General features: G+C 36.4%; 1 protein-coding gene across 17 annotated transcripts in view; it reads left to right on the top strand.

Annotated features, from left to right (window-relative positions):
- The first annotated feature begins 1,007 nt into the window (after positions 1–1,007).
- Positions 1,008–15,181, top strand: part of LOC121322204 (receptor-type tyrosine-protein phosphatase delta-like) — a 229,126-nt gene continuing 214,952 nt past the window's right edge. For 7 of the 17 annotated variants that reach the window (XM_041261838.1, XM_041261829.1, XM_041261820.1 and 4 more), the window contains exon 1: positions 1,008–1,334. The gene's annotated coding sequence lies outside the window, so the exon portion shown is untranslated. The remainder of the gene's footprint in view (positions 1,335–15,181) is intronic. The other 10 variants (XM_041261945.1, XM_041261915.1, XM_041261954.1 and 7 more) reach the window with 3 other exon arrangements.

Genomic DNA, 15,181 nt, shown 5'->3' with positions numbered 1-15,181 from the left:
GCCATAATAGTGGTACAGTATTTCATGGTAGATTTTGAAATGTCAAATTTTTCAGTTGTCAGTTTTTCATTAGTGATATGGTCAACTATAAAGCTATATGCAATTCAATATGTTAGCGTAGCATTAATCAGCAGACTTAATTCGACTTCATGAAGCAAAACCTTTGGCCATAACTTGGATTTCTGGTTAAAAAAAAAATACAAAAAACAAAAAACATTTCAAATTGAAAACTGAATTATTCTTATCATAGTGCACTCTGTGTATTCAGAAAGCTGGCATTTTGTCATTTTTTAAAAACATTTTTTTTATTGATATACAGGTTATTTTGCTTTTTGGAAAAAAAAAAAAAAATACCCTGGAATTGTGAATTTACTCTTGAGAATCTTTTTTTTTTTATAGAGGCTGTAGTAGAAAGAGAACAACAATGGCAAATATGTGCAATTTCTGTATAATTAACGATGCACCTTCAAAACTTATTGATTTAGTTTGTTCTTCCCAATGCCATGCCGTCAACACGTGCAGGTCCAATGCGAAATTTGTAGAATTCCTTGTCACAAAATGCTCTTTCAAACGGCTTTTAAAATAGTTTTGAGAGCTGTTGGACTGTTTAACCATTTAGGGATACCCTATGGTAGAAATTGCAGTCAGATCTGTCCATTTTTAAAGGGATCTGTCGAAATATATTGGAAATGGTCATGGGAGACATGACATGCCTGTGTTTATTTATTTATTTTTTTTCTTGTTATGCATGCATATATAACACGTATGTCATGGCTCCATAGCCATTTCCAATGTATTTCGACAGATTCCTTTAAAAATGAACAGATCTTACTATTTATATATTTATTTATTTTTGTGTCGAACAGATTTTTAGTTTGAGCTCTGAGTTGATTCCAGGGAGTTAGTTGATCCCGTTTTATGACGTCACTCTCCCAGCCCCTCTCTGCTTCACTGCCTACCTCTCAGTCTGTATTTTGAGTCTCAACAGGAAAGACCGAGTTCTAGTTACGTTGAACTACACATTTACAGCACACTTGGTTATGAGGGAGAGAAAAAAAAAAAAATCTCAAACACAGGAAATACCTATTCTGTTCATCTCTAAATAACAGCTCCAGGTCCACTCCTGCTTTCTTTTTGTTTCATGTTTTGTTCATAGAAAGAAAGTCATTGCTTCAAGACATAAGAAAAGAAATAGATAAGAAAAGAGACGGTTGTTTAGATGGTGGATTATTTCACTCCTGCTGTAACTGCACTGGATGTAACTCGCAACGCTTCTGACAAGAACAGGAGAAATAGAGGTTTCGTATTTAAAGATCCAGCATGCTGTTGTTAAGGTAAATATCTATCATGTTATCGTTATACCTATCGCCCGTGCTCAATTTTAATGTGTAAACAGCTTGATGGATACTAGTGTTAGTGTTATGAAGGGGATATTTCTCGTTATTGCCGTAAAGGGACATTTGTCTTTTTCTTTTTTTCTTCTTTTTTTCTGATCATATGATGTGTTAGCTTGTGTTGTGTTTGGATAACGGTAAAAACACACGTATTGTACTAATAGTACTGCTATTTAAGGAGCACTTTTTCAACTTGCCCTAGTATGTGGAAGAATGTTTGGTTAGGTCTGTCTGTGGTGAATGGAATCTGCTGAACATTTTATTTTTCTTTCCTATGAGGCACCGTGAATTGTATTACAGTAGGGTTTATTAAAGACTCAAATACAAATCGCAAATGCGGTTAAAAATAAATAAAAAGTGTAGTAATTTCACTGTCTATGGAATATATATATATATATATATATATATATATATATATATATATATATATATATATATATATATATATATATATATATCATTTTGCGGTCTGTTAAGTCGTTTTTTGTTCACAAGTATTACCCTGCAAATAATACTCATATACCGTGCCATAGGAATTATATATAAAAAAAGTACAATAAAAATGTTGGTATAAATGGAGTTAATTAGGACCTCATGTTATGAAAGAATTTCACTTTCTTAATCACTAACGACCTACATCAAAATTATGTCAACGTTACATTACATGTTCTTAATAATAATAATAATAATAATAATAATAATAATAATAATAATAATAATTTACGCCTTCGACAAAGTTCTAGTATATGTGTGTGTGATTTTATATAAAATAAATTGTCTAGAGCTGCAGGCAATATCTATCTATCAATATTCTTAAAACGTGTTTTATTTAGGCAATTGACTTTTAAGATTCAGATTTCACAGGGTCTGTTAAATATATGCATATTTTATTTTGATGTATCTGAATTATTAAATTTATGGGATTTCCTAAAGTAGCTTTGTTTTAGAATAACTTCTGAGTTGGAACCTGGGCTAATTATATGTTCAGCTCTTCAAGGGTATAAATAAAGCATATACATGTACAAATAGTGCTTCCATTACTTTCATTCAAACTGAGTAGAAATGTTGCCTTACAGTTCTTGGAAATGAATCAGGCATTTATAAAAAATCTAGTATTATGTCAGTAAATGCTGGTATCTTTTATTGTTTAAATGTTTTTAAAGTTAGTCATAATATTGCAGTCCCTCAGACTGAACTGAATCGACTATAAAGCATCAAGTGTTGTAAGCGCTATTGCAAACTCCTTCCAAAATATATATGGCAAGTGCACTTACTTTGGTAAATTACTTAAAGCCTTAAAAGTACCTCATTTCTATGTTCGAACATATTAAAATTAAATTATTGGGCTCAGAAAAGCAAATCCACTTAAACGTATCCTCTGCATGTTGATAATTGATGGTAATTGTAATTTAATACAGTCTATTTGTGATCATACCAAGAAGAGAATCCATATTCATGTGTTGACTAGCTTTGACATTGTAGTGGTGGGGTGGGGGAGTAGCCGCAGGGCTGGATATCAGGGCTTCCCTGGGCGGTGCTGTCCTTGTTGAACCACTAGGGGCCTGCAAACACTGCACTAGGTAGTCCGACTTTTACAATAAACACCGGGGCAAAGCCACAGTGCATTCCCTTACACTGAGAGAAAATGCATACACTACAGATCAGTTCATTAGGACTACTTAATTAGATCATTAGCATGAAGATTGCCACTGAAGAGACATTTTGTAATTTCAATATATGCTCATAAGCTTAGACATTTGCTGTTAGTCTAAATATGAGGTTGTCAGACTTTCTAGTTGTTGTTGTTATTATTCTAAGTATTATTATTATTAATACTATGACTAGGACTGCTACTAATATTAATAATAATGATAACAATAATATGCAAATTAATTTTGGAGGAATACCGCATACAGGTTTGCTTACTCTTTGCGCATTTATTTTCTGCAGCTTCAATTGCAACATCTAAGTTCACAAAAGGGGCTCATGGTATACTAATAAAGCCATTGTAAAAAATATGTCTGTAATTCAACACTGCCAATTCTGTCAACCTTATGTAAATGTTAAAGGTATAGTGAGTTATTGAATTACTCTTTTGAGCAAGGATAAAGTGTACCTAGGTAACAGATCTACCATCAACATATCCATTTCCATTGCGATGGCATTATAAAGTATTTTTGTTGTTCACTGTATTTATGCCCCAACAAGACCACTTATACATGCATTTATCACAAAGAATCAAGACTATCTGATTGTAAAATAATGCAGAACATTTTTTTTTTTTCTACACCATCAGTATGTGCATCGGATTAAGTAAACTATTTGCGGTTTCTCCATGAGTTCTTAATTTATTATGCATAATTGTATCCATTTGCATTGTATTACAATGAGTGAAAATGTTATTAAAAGGTTAAAGTGCAATGGCTGTTACTGGTGAGGTGTTTAAAATGTCTTGGAAGTGCGGTGTGAGTGAGTGTGTGGGGTGGAAGGCTACATTTTGACAATAGTCAGCACTTTTAACATCCACACTAAGGCAGCAGTACAGGCTTTTTTTTGGAGGTTTCACACATTCTAGTTCCATTAAGTAGTAGTTTTCCCAGTTTGACATTATGCAATTAGGGCCAGATCACTTGTGCTGTAATGCGGTCGATTTCTAATTTTTCAATCATGACAGGCTGGATAATATAAAAGACAAAAACAAAAAACATGCATAGGTCTTGAATTTATTTATTTATTTATTTATTAATGGTGTGTGCTACATATCAGTTATGTAGATTGGAACACAGCAATGACACAGGTATTGCAAACGCAGGTTCCAAGCTGAATGTTGTGGATGTTCAGTAAGGATTTTCAGAGCTGAGAGACTGCTATATTATTAGCTAATAATAACTGGCGAGCAGTTTTTTCAATGGGCTCATCCAGTTGACATTCCCGTAATAACTCTGGGTTTATGTAGCAACCCCCCATGCATTATTCTCTATGTAATGAAGAGGGAGGGGGTGGTTACTGAAAAGGGAATTCCTTCTAGAAGCTGGATAAATGCAGACCGATACTAGCTACAATTTTTATTTTTACCATGTTGGCACTGTTCTGCGATTTTGGTATAAATGGCCTCTAAAAACGTTAGTGAATACGATTACATTTGGTGCACGAATGAAGGACTGGTGTTTTTGTACTATACTGTGTGTAATACCCTTTATAAGCTAAAAGGTGACACCTTTATTTTTAAATAGTCTTCCCAAGTGTTAATACATTGTTGATGGGTGTTTTAAGTGTTTGGCAGTCCCTGCCGTTCACTGTTGTCTCATTCTCAGTCTAAAATTAAAAGCAGCACTTCCTGATGAAAACAGCAATTAGTGTTGGGTGGCAAATTGTGGCAATATATTTAATTTATAATCGTGGAAAATCTAGCAGATTATTATATGTATTTTTTGTATCTCTGGGACTTAACGGCACAGGTGTGAATAAATGTGAATGTAAAACAGCTACTGACTGTGCAGAGTAAAGTCAGTGTTTAAAAATATTCCTTCCTAAATTATCAATGATTTGCCAGGCAGGAAAGAAGCAGAAGAATTATTTCACCCTTGGATTGCTGCACTAAAAGCTTCTATAGTACATTATTTCAGAGAAATCGGGTGATGTAGGAAAGATTACTTACATTGAAAGCTGTGTCTCATGTTGCCCCCCCCCCCCCCCCCCCCCCCCCCCCCCCCCCCCCCCCCCCCCCCCCCCCCCCCCCCCCCCCCCCCCCCCCCCAAAACCCCCCCCCCACCCCCACCACGTAAAAGCTATCTACGAGATATTATTGGCAGAGAAATGGTCTGTTAGATATTAGCACCTTTCGAATGAACTACTTTTGACACAGCCCCCCAACATGTTATGCCCCCCCCCCCCCCCCCCCCCCCCCCCCCCAGTAGCTATATTAAAAAATGTGTTTTGCATCACTGTTACACTAAAGCTGAGCAACATGGTATGCATGGTAATACAGATATGTACAGTATCGGTCAAAAGTTTTAGAACGCCTTCATTTTTCCAGTTTTTATTGAAATTTACGCAGTTTAATGTCTCAATGTACTCTGAAATTAAAGCATAGAACAAATAAACAGTTGGAGATAAGAAAAAGAAATCATGGAATCGTTTTGTTTAACAAAATTTCATCTAAATTTTACTCAAAGTAGCCACCTTTTGCAGATATAACAGCCGAACAGACTCGTGGCATTCTTTCTACAATGGAAATCAAATATTGTTCATAAAGTTTTTCCCAACACTGTTGCAGAAGTTCCCACAAATGTGTTGCACTTGTAGTTTGCTTTGCTTTCACCCTTCTGTCCAGTTCATCCCAAACCAGCTCAATGGGGTTTAAGTCTGCAGACTGTGCTGGCCATTCCATGATTTGAAGCCTACTGTCTTATTCTTTTCTTCTAAGGTAGTTCTGACATAGCCTGGAGGTATGTTTTGGGTCATTATCTTGCTGTAGGATGAACCCCTGACCAACTAGGCGTATACTAGAGGGTATTGCATGGCACTGCAAAATGCTGTGGTAGCCGTTTTTGTTCGGGTGCCACTCACTCTGTGTAAGTCGCCGACTCTGGATCTAACTAAAGAGCCCCAGACCATCACGCTTCCTCCTCCATGGTTGACAGTTGGTGTCACACGCCAAGGAACCATCCTTTTGCCTACTCGACGGCGTACAAAAACCCTGCGTGATGAACCGAAGATTTCAAATTTTGATTCATCGGTCCATAAGACTTCAGACTTCACTTACAGTCTTCAGTAGTCCGCTGGCAGTGCTTCATGGCCCAGGGAAGCCTCTTTTTTCTTATTTTGCCATCTTAGCAGTGGCTTTCTTACTGCCACTCGACCTGTCAAACCTGCAGCTCGAAGTCTTCTCTTCACAGTTGAAACTGAGACTTGTTTACTTCGACCAGTGTTAAGCTGTGCTTGAAGCTGTTGTCCTGTGAGCAGCCTATCACGCAAGCTGTTGTCTCTCAGAAACTTGTCTTCTGATTCTGTTTTGGCTTTGGGTCTGCCAGACCTCTTCTTGTCAGAGTTTCCTCCAGTTTCCAAGTGCCTTTTGATGGTGTAGGAAACTGTACTCATTTACACTTTGGCTTTTTTTGCAGTTTCTGTAAAGGAAAGACCTAAACTTTTAAGGGTTATAATGGTCTGTCTGTCTTCCTTTGTTAATTGCCTTTTTCTCGCCATTATGATAGCAATATACTACTTCCTGCAGTACAATACTGTCCAAATAATGCTTAAGAGGGTGTAGTAACACAGCTGTTCCAACACTGCTTTTATACAGACAGAGGGTTTGTAAGTAATCAGCAAAAGTTGGGACACCTGTAGGAATTGTTAGCATCAACTTTCAAGGCTTAATTTACTTCCATTGCTGCTGAACAGCTGTAAGTTGTTAACCCATTACTTGTTCCCTGAAAAAAGCCTTTTTGTATAACTCTGGAATGTACATTATGTTTCAGTTTTTGGTAACCTAAACTTTTTTTTTTAACCTCTGACAGTTTACCGCTTACCTTTCTACCATTTCAGATTATTCACTGGACTTGAACTGCTTAAATTTCAATAAAAATTGGAAAAATGGGAGTGTTCTAAAACTTTTGACCGGTAGTGTATATAAAAAAAAAAAAAAAAAAAAAAAAAAAAAGCATTTTCCTTTTCAGAAATACTATACATTTGTAGTTAATAATGATGAAAACAGCTGTCTGTGTGGGCTTTCCATATGTTCTTAGTTAAAAAAGAAAAAAGGAAACATATATAGAAAGCGATTCTGTTTTATTGGTTAGTGAAAGATTCATAATTTGTGTTAGGCATTTGTGAAAGTATACTGAGTATTTAATATAATTGGTGTACATAATTTGAAACCATGAATTATGTTTATGGGCACGCAAGCAGGTAACAATTACTGTACACGGGTGTGCAATTAAAAAAAAGAAAATAAAAAAAAATCAGAAATAGAATATAGCCTTTAGGATTTTACTTTATTAAACCATGAACACAATCAGCTAATGATTATTAATAATTTCTGCTTTGTAATCAAATAAAGAAAATGTAATTCAGTTCAAACATACTTGCCAAAACTGAGCTAATGTTTGTGCATGACACATAATAATAAAACTAAATAATTATTAAACTAAAAAGATTCAAACTACGTCAGACTTCACGCACCAGCAGATAGACATACCTTTTTATTATGAGTTGCAACATTTTAATATCTTGGGTTTTGGTTTTTATTACCGTATACCATGATTTTGAAGCGCAACGATAACAGAGCACATACTAAATTGCTTACATAACCAAGAATGCTTACCGACCCAAAATCTTTTTTTTTTTTTTTTTTTTACAGAAGATGTTGATGAGTTGGCAGGTCAATCTCATGGCGAACTACTTCACATTACGCACCCATCAAACAATTTGGTGTGAAATGAAAACCAGACACGATATTTATAAAATGATTTCTGATCCTACTTCCTGACAGCTGTGGTTACCGCTGATATGTTTACAGTTGTAGGTAGGAGATCATGAAATTACACTATGGAGTGAATTTGAGTACATTTTAAAATGTATTTTTTACGTTCAAACAAGGAAATCTTAGGGTATATTTCATTATAGAGTGAAAACGTTATTCTCTTAATAATCTTCAGATTCTCAGCTGTTTAGAAAGGTATAATACGGTAAACTTTAGGTAGATATTTGTCCTGATACATAAGCCCGTCAGTCACGTTATGTCAGTCAGACCTCAAGCAGGTAGAATGTTCACCAGAAGGGTTAAACTTTAAATGATTGGTTTCTAAACTACATTACCCAGACACTTGTTTCATGTGTTTTGGTTTCCTGTATTGCCATTGGAGAAAGAAATAATTTTGTTATGTGGACGTTGCAGTGGGCGTTGCGCTGTCGGTCTCACAGCGCAAAGTTGTATTAAAAATAATTAAGTCAATCTATAGCTTTAAAAACCTACTGCCAACCACCCGATTTAAGTACCTTTTTATAAAATAAATACATTGGTAAACCTTTACTTATATTTTAAAGGTTTTTGTAATTTTCTTCCTAGAGCTGGCGGTCAAACTTTACTGGGCTCCTACTGCAGATAAAGGCAGTGTAATAGAAGTGTTGTATTAACTTAATATGCTTGTTACCGTGTGTGACTGAGAGTTTGTGAATTAAAAGGATATTTGTATTTGTGTACTCTTTATTTTTGCTTTGAGGTTTAAGGTTACGCATTTTTTTTATTTTTTATTTTCATTTGTATGTGCGAGACTTCCGCAGTTTTAAGAGCCTTGCATGACTCCCTAGAAATCTGCTGGAGTTCTAATAGCAACAGTGTGTTGTGGCTAAAGAAGAAAAAAAGTATTTGTCCGACAGGCAAAGTATAAAACTTATTTAATATAACTTGTCCCTCGTACAAATCATGTCGTTCCGGGCGTCGGACGATATGAACAGCACACCCCTGCTGTATAGTGTTGCTTTCCATAATCTCTCAGTATGATCTACCTAATTTCAGTAGTAGCCAAACTACTGACTCTCAGCAAAAGCTGTTTGACTGTTGAGGTCATGGGAACAGCCGGCTAATGAATCCAATGCAGGTCAAGAGCTGTGCCAGATAAGCATGAATGTGACAAATGGTAAACTCGTCTAGTATTTGAAGAATGCTGCACATTCCTGCAATAAACTAACACTTCTTTTCATGACTTTCAGTTGGGTCTGATTCCTCTGTCTTTAATCATCCCCACCTCCTTACTCAAGTCTGACCTTTGCTGTGCCTGGTACTGATTGTTTAAATTCACTGACTGGAAATGCAGCTTCAACGTATCGATTTGTTTCCAGAGTAATGCTATTTTGATGTTTCAATAATCAGTTTACTTGAAAGGTTGAAGTAATAAGTACGGTACTGACACAAAGACGGCCGCAGTGGGTGACGACAGACCAGAAACAGGAACTGACTGAGAACACAGGTTTTGGATTGGTGAAGGTGCTGATGCACAGTTTAATAATTAAACAGACAGAAAGTAAAAGGTTTGTAACAAAAACAGCACATGGCACGTGAGGTCAAAATAAATAGACAAACAAAACGAATAGACACTGACAAAAAACAGGGTGGACGAACGCTACACAAATCAATTGATATTTATAATTATGCTTCTCTCTCTCTCTCTGTCCCCCGTTCTCCACTCCTGAACACACAACCCCGAGTATGTGAAAACGTGCTGCTTTTATGCAGCTGTACCGAGACTCGACCTCTAATCAATCATTCAATTGGAGTCGCGGTACAACTGCACGTGAATTTAATAAAGTGCAATTTCCCGTGCTTACATATTACATTTTACTTGCACGTGAAGTGCTGTGCAATCCTCGTGCCTAAATACAAATATACATTTTAAAACACTTGTGTTACACAGACCCATTTATATCCTGTGTACCAATGACTATACACCAACATTTAACACACCACACACAACATATAACAGAAAATACACACAGGGGCGGGCACTTTGTCACAGGTACACATTACTCTCATTGTTTAATTCTATTCAGCATCCTGATGGACAACTAACTGCGTGTGTTATTCCCAATACTGTAGACAGTGGCCAGGAACGGTTCTTACTTGGTTGGTACAGTGTAGCTGATATGTCTTTTCTAGTGTGTGCTGTTGTTTTTAAGTTTCTTTGAGAAGATTTCAATCAGACCCTAAGTAGGCGAGAGGAAAAAAGGGATGGCATCACTTAGCTGCTTCCCAGTGCAGCTGTCCTTCACTGAAAGATTATGTTTCAGCAGTGATGGATGTAGCCAGTTGTGAGGTTTTGCACCAGGGTCAGTAGTACTGATGAAGATATGGAATTTACTGCCTCCTGCCCTCTGTTTCCAAAACGGCTCTTGGATTTGTTTGATAGAACAGGAGCACACTCTCCCACGGTGGTGCTGGCATTCATAAAAGGAACTCAAGTGCAGTTGTTCAGGAAACATAAGTAAAAGATAGACAGCATAGAAAATAAAAAGCTATTATAAAAAGATGCAATTAAAGCTCATTTGTGTCCGATTTTTGGCAAACTGAGTTAATAACAATAATTAATAAAAACCGTCTTTTGGTTGCATGTGACGTCAGTAGCACGGCTCTGCTCTGCACTGTCAAAACAACCCAGGCTCCCATTAACTGCACCTTGAGGAATCGGTACGGTCCTGGCGCGGATCAGTTGTACAGTGGAAAAGAGGCAAGATGATGCAGAGTAACTGATTTCAAATCTAGTTAAACCTGTGCTACAAACACAGCATATGGTGATTAAATTAAAAATGGAGAATAAGAGAAAGGCTTTGCACACATTAACAATCATTGTATCTTTAGATCACTGTTTATTCAAGGAACTATACATGGTTCCTGCCAGGAGGGTGAGACGTGTCCAACTTACTTGGCTGCTTTTCAGCGACTTTATATTTAGCAGTAACATTCCAATGTTTAAAAAGGGGATATTCACAATTTAGCAATTTATTTCTATTTAAATAGTGTTTTGATTTCAAAACGTTGAGTGTGTTGTGTTCCGAACAGCCTTCTAAATGTTTGTGCCTTCTGTACTACAAAACTCTTAACAGTTCTGAAAAGAAAAAAATGCAATTATTATTTATTATTATTTATTGTATTTTTATTTTCAGCATAATATCCATTTCAGGGTTATGAGTCAGGGCATGAATTACATTTTATGTGGCATTAACGCAAATTCTTATAAGCTACTATAAAGAATCGAAGTGTAACTAAAGTTATTGACTGCCAGTTAAAGTAAATTGACTTCCAGTCACAGAACTGGCTCCCATTGTCTCTCTCACAGTTTTACTTAACTGTACACCAGCTTTCCCTCCTCCCCAAATGTTGATTACCCAAATATTGCTGTGTCTTGTACAAAGTTCCCCCTTAAATTTCTATTCATTTAAACTAAAGCAAGCTTAACAGGAGGGATTACAAGATGAATGAGCAAAGCATGATACAATGTTTTCTCACCAAGAGACTACAATAGAAAGATGTACAATAGTTCTGTAAATCACCTGGCCCCTTTGTTTTTAATGTATACTTGTCCTTCTTTGATTTCTCTTGCACTTGAACTTAATTTGTACCTCTTGTTTTGTTTAAAGTATATACAACTAGTTGTTTCACGTTTTAAGTCTGTAGTCTATACTAACAATATTGATAATAATTATTCAATATATGTTTAATCGTGTACCAAATCTCTGATTCAAAATTATCTTGAAATTTTGAGAACATATCAACAACCAACTTCATACTTTAACACTTCCAGAGAGAACTTGTAATATGCTGTATCTAGAACCACTTAAATATCTGCGAATGTGTGGGTGTATACAGAAATAATGTATGCATTCTAAGGTTTTGATATGTGTTAGCTGAAAACATTTTCAAGTGATAGCATCACGTTGGGAGATAAAATAGAGGCCCTTGTTTATATTTAGTGTGAAGCAAATATGTCTCAGATGACCCTTCGGTGTATTTATAGGAAAGCAGCCTATAAATTTCATTGCCTTATGAGCCATACTTGTACAGCATGGTCATGTAACAGCTTAGGGCATTTTATGAGGCTGCTTATTTTGCATTTGGCTACATTGGACAAATATCATCTTTTTGTTACAAGAGGCTTGGGGCTTAGCTGTTGAATAGAAACATATACGCTGGGAATCTAGGCAAGGTCCTGCAATGGTAGACTGAGGATTTCCACTGTTAAAGCAGAGTAGGTTCTAATTGACACTTTTATGGGGACCTGAAGAGTGTATTAGAAAATCTTTAAGGGAATATACAGCTTTGTGGATCTTGTATTTTTGTACAAATTAATAAGGTATAGTCAAGTGACTTTGTCAGCTGACTGCATTTAATTTGGTGCACTGGCGTTTTCAGACCTGAACAGTGCTAGTCAGTAGGGATTGGGTGCGAGAGAGTTAAGAAAAGGAGTAATTTACATACTGTCCTGCTGCTCACAGACAGCTTTGAAGTTGCTGTGGAACAGAGCTAAGAATACCTGGCTACTGAATAGGTCCAGTAACACATTTTAGTCTGAATTAAATAATAACAATAACTAAAGTAAATACCATATTTAAACTTAGGCTATTTGGGTGTTTTATTTCTTGAGACTAATGATTCAAAATGATTAATGGTTCAGTGCTGATTACCGTTTTTTTTTTTTGTTGTTTTTTTAAAGCAGCATATCTATATTGGTGTCAGGTTAGATGGTTTGGAGTACCGTTGGCAGGTCTGGCATAAAACACTTTTGAACTGTTTCCCAGGTTAGGTTACTAATCAGGCGCTGCAGAACTAATGGGGATGTGGTTGCATAGCACAAAGGGTTACTTATTGATTTATTAACAGACATCAGCCTACTGCAGTTTTCTTGGCTTCTTGTTTTCAGTAACTTGATACCTGCTTGGCATCTACTTGTTATTTTAAGGAACGGTTAAAAAAAATAATAAATAGAATTGTGCAGTATTGCCAACCCCACCGCTGCAAAAATCATGAGGCAAACTCTTAGAAATCAAGAAATTTGCCATCCGATTCGCGAGATTTTATTTTTCAAAACATAAACCAATATTTCAAATATTTTGAGTTAGTTTTTAAACCTCGTTAACAACAGCTACATTGAGTCTATAATACCTCAAACCTCTTTCAAGTCTGTATTACTGCTTCTCAAAATGCATAACAAAGTCAGACAGATCACCATTCAACAATACAAATAACAATTACTGTACCTGTTACTGCTATACAGATATCTGCTGTGATGACAGCTACTGGAGTGTTGCATGTTTAGCAGTATGAAGGCACTGGAAAGCAGCTGCTCCAGTCTGGGTTGAATTTGCGTCTACAGTGCTTGTGCTTCTTTGAGTTTTCTGCCATGACTAACTTATGCCTTTTGAAAAGTGAAAAATCCCGAGATCCAGCAGTACTGTCGCTAGATCGCGAACGGGTCTTAATTTAACTTAGATATCGCGTGTCTCGCGATGAATCTGTAGGAGTTGGCAATACTGATTGTGTGTAGAATCTGTAGCTATGGGTTACGCAAAGGTCTTGGGCTAAACCATATCAAAGAACTTATGCCACGGTATGGCAATATGTAAACAATCCTTATTCTCTAGTGCTTTATGGTCTTTTGTTTCGTTCTTGGATTATTGTTCTGTGCTGAATATAGAGCTACAGGGAGACTCTCCTGGACCTGCTACTTGCTCATTGTGTGGTATTGCCACAGGTCACCAGAGAATTAGATATTGTTGCATGTCTATTGTCTGGTGGCTGTATCGTTTCTCACAGCTCAAAAAATGCTTCATTGAAGATGAAGGATTTCTTTTAAAGCTAAATAGTCTTCTCAGAAATTTTATCTTAATTTAATGGTCCCTTATAAACATGCATTATGAAAGCTCTTTTCTTTAATGCGTGTGGTGGCATAGCAGCCTTTTAAAAAAAAGGAACACACACAGATGCATATCACACAAAAGCCCACGACAAAAAAGACCCGTTGCTTTAGACGAGATAGGAGTTTTGCCCTTTCTGTTAATGTCAGCAGGCAAGACTGCCATAATACTTTATTTTGCTTATCATCCAATCACAGCAGCCATCTGCAATCCCTGCCTGCCCGTGCAGTCACTGTATCTCTGCAGTAATACAAGCATGACAGCTTAGTTCTGTTATTTAGGAAGGGAGTAAAGGTTTTTTTCTGGAAATCTGGTTTTTGATTCATTGAAACGCTAACACCCAGTGTTTGTTGTACTTCGATTTTATACTAATTGGATCTACCTGTTTGTCTGTGTGTTATAATTGGTGGCCATGGTGTGAGGCCACCAATTCAAACACAGGACAGTTTTAATTGGTGGATATCCAGATGGCTGTCCCCCAGCAGGTGTCGCTCCTCTGTTCTCAGTTACAGGGGTACTGGGGTGCCTCAGCCATCCCTCAGATCTCTTCATTCTTCACCAAAAAAAAAAAAAAAAAAAAAACCTTTTTTCTAAAAAAAAAAAAAAAAAAAAAAAAAAAAAGTGTTCCCAGAGCAGAAAGCTGACAGATAAACACACAGACAGGTACCAAGAGTGAAATGCGCTCTTGTGCGATGTTTTTATTGGAACAAAAATAAAATAAGTATTTTAAGAGAGCCAAAATAAAAGGTTTAAACCAAACAGGTCACGAACACCTAAATCTGCCGACACTCAAAACAAACACAGTGCTTCCTGCATGCATAGCAATTGTTTTAATTCTTTTACTTTTTCTGCTTTTGTTTTACCTCGTTCCTCCTTCCTGAACACCCACCCAGAACAACAAAAGCTATAGGCTTTTATACCTGTGACCATCTCAGAATTAATAAAAAGTTATCGAATACAGAGATGGTCACATTCTGCACAAGTTTTAGTTTGCATGGCCGGCAGTCAATAATCACAGATTGCCAGCGATGCATTCACACAAGCTATCTGGCAGAGACGAGCTGCTAACACTGCCTCTGCCAGAACACATTCAAAACAAACAATAACAAAACATACTCATTTTAAATAAACACAAAATAACTCATAATACATGTTTTTTTTTTTTTTAAATCAAGACAAAGTACATACATCCGTTTTAAAAATAAAAAATAAAGTGTTTACAACACATTTACAAGCACGGCTTTGCCCTGCCCCTTATAATTACTTGCAGGGCCTTTCTTCCCTGCAGTAGAGCAGTTAACTTAAATAAAAAATATTTGCTTATACAAGTAAAGTCTAGTATGAGCACGTAGTAAGTACAATAAATGGTTAAAAATTATTTC

Source organism: Polyodon spathula, chromosome 1, assembly GCF_017654505.1.
Source record: "Polyodon spathula isolate WHYD16114869_AA chromosome 1, ASM1765450v1, whole genome shotgun sequence".
In the NCBI taxonomy this organism is placed as follows: domain Eukaryota; kingdom Metazoa; phylum Chordata; class Actinopteri; order Acipenseriformes; family Polyodontidae; genus Polyodon; species Polyodon spathula.
This window is presented reverse-complemented; position numbering and strand designations above follow the sequence as displayed.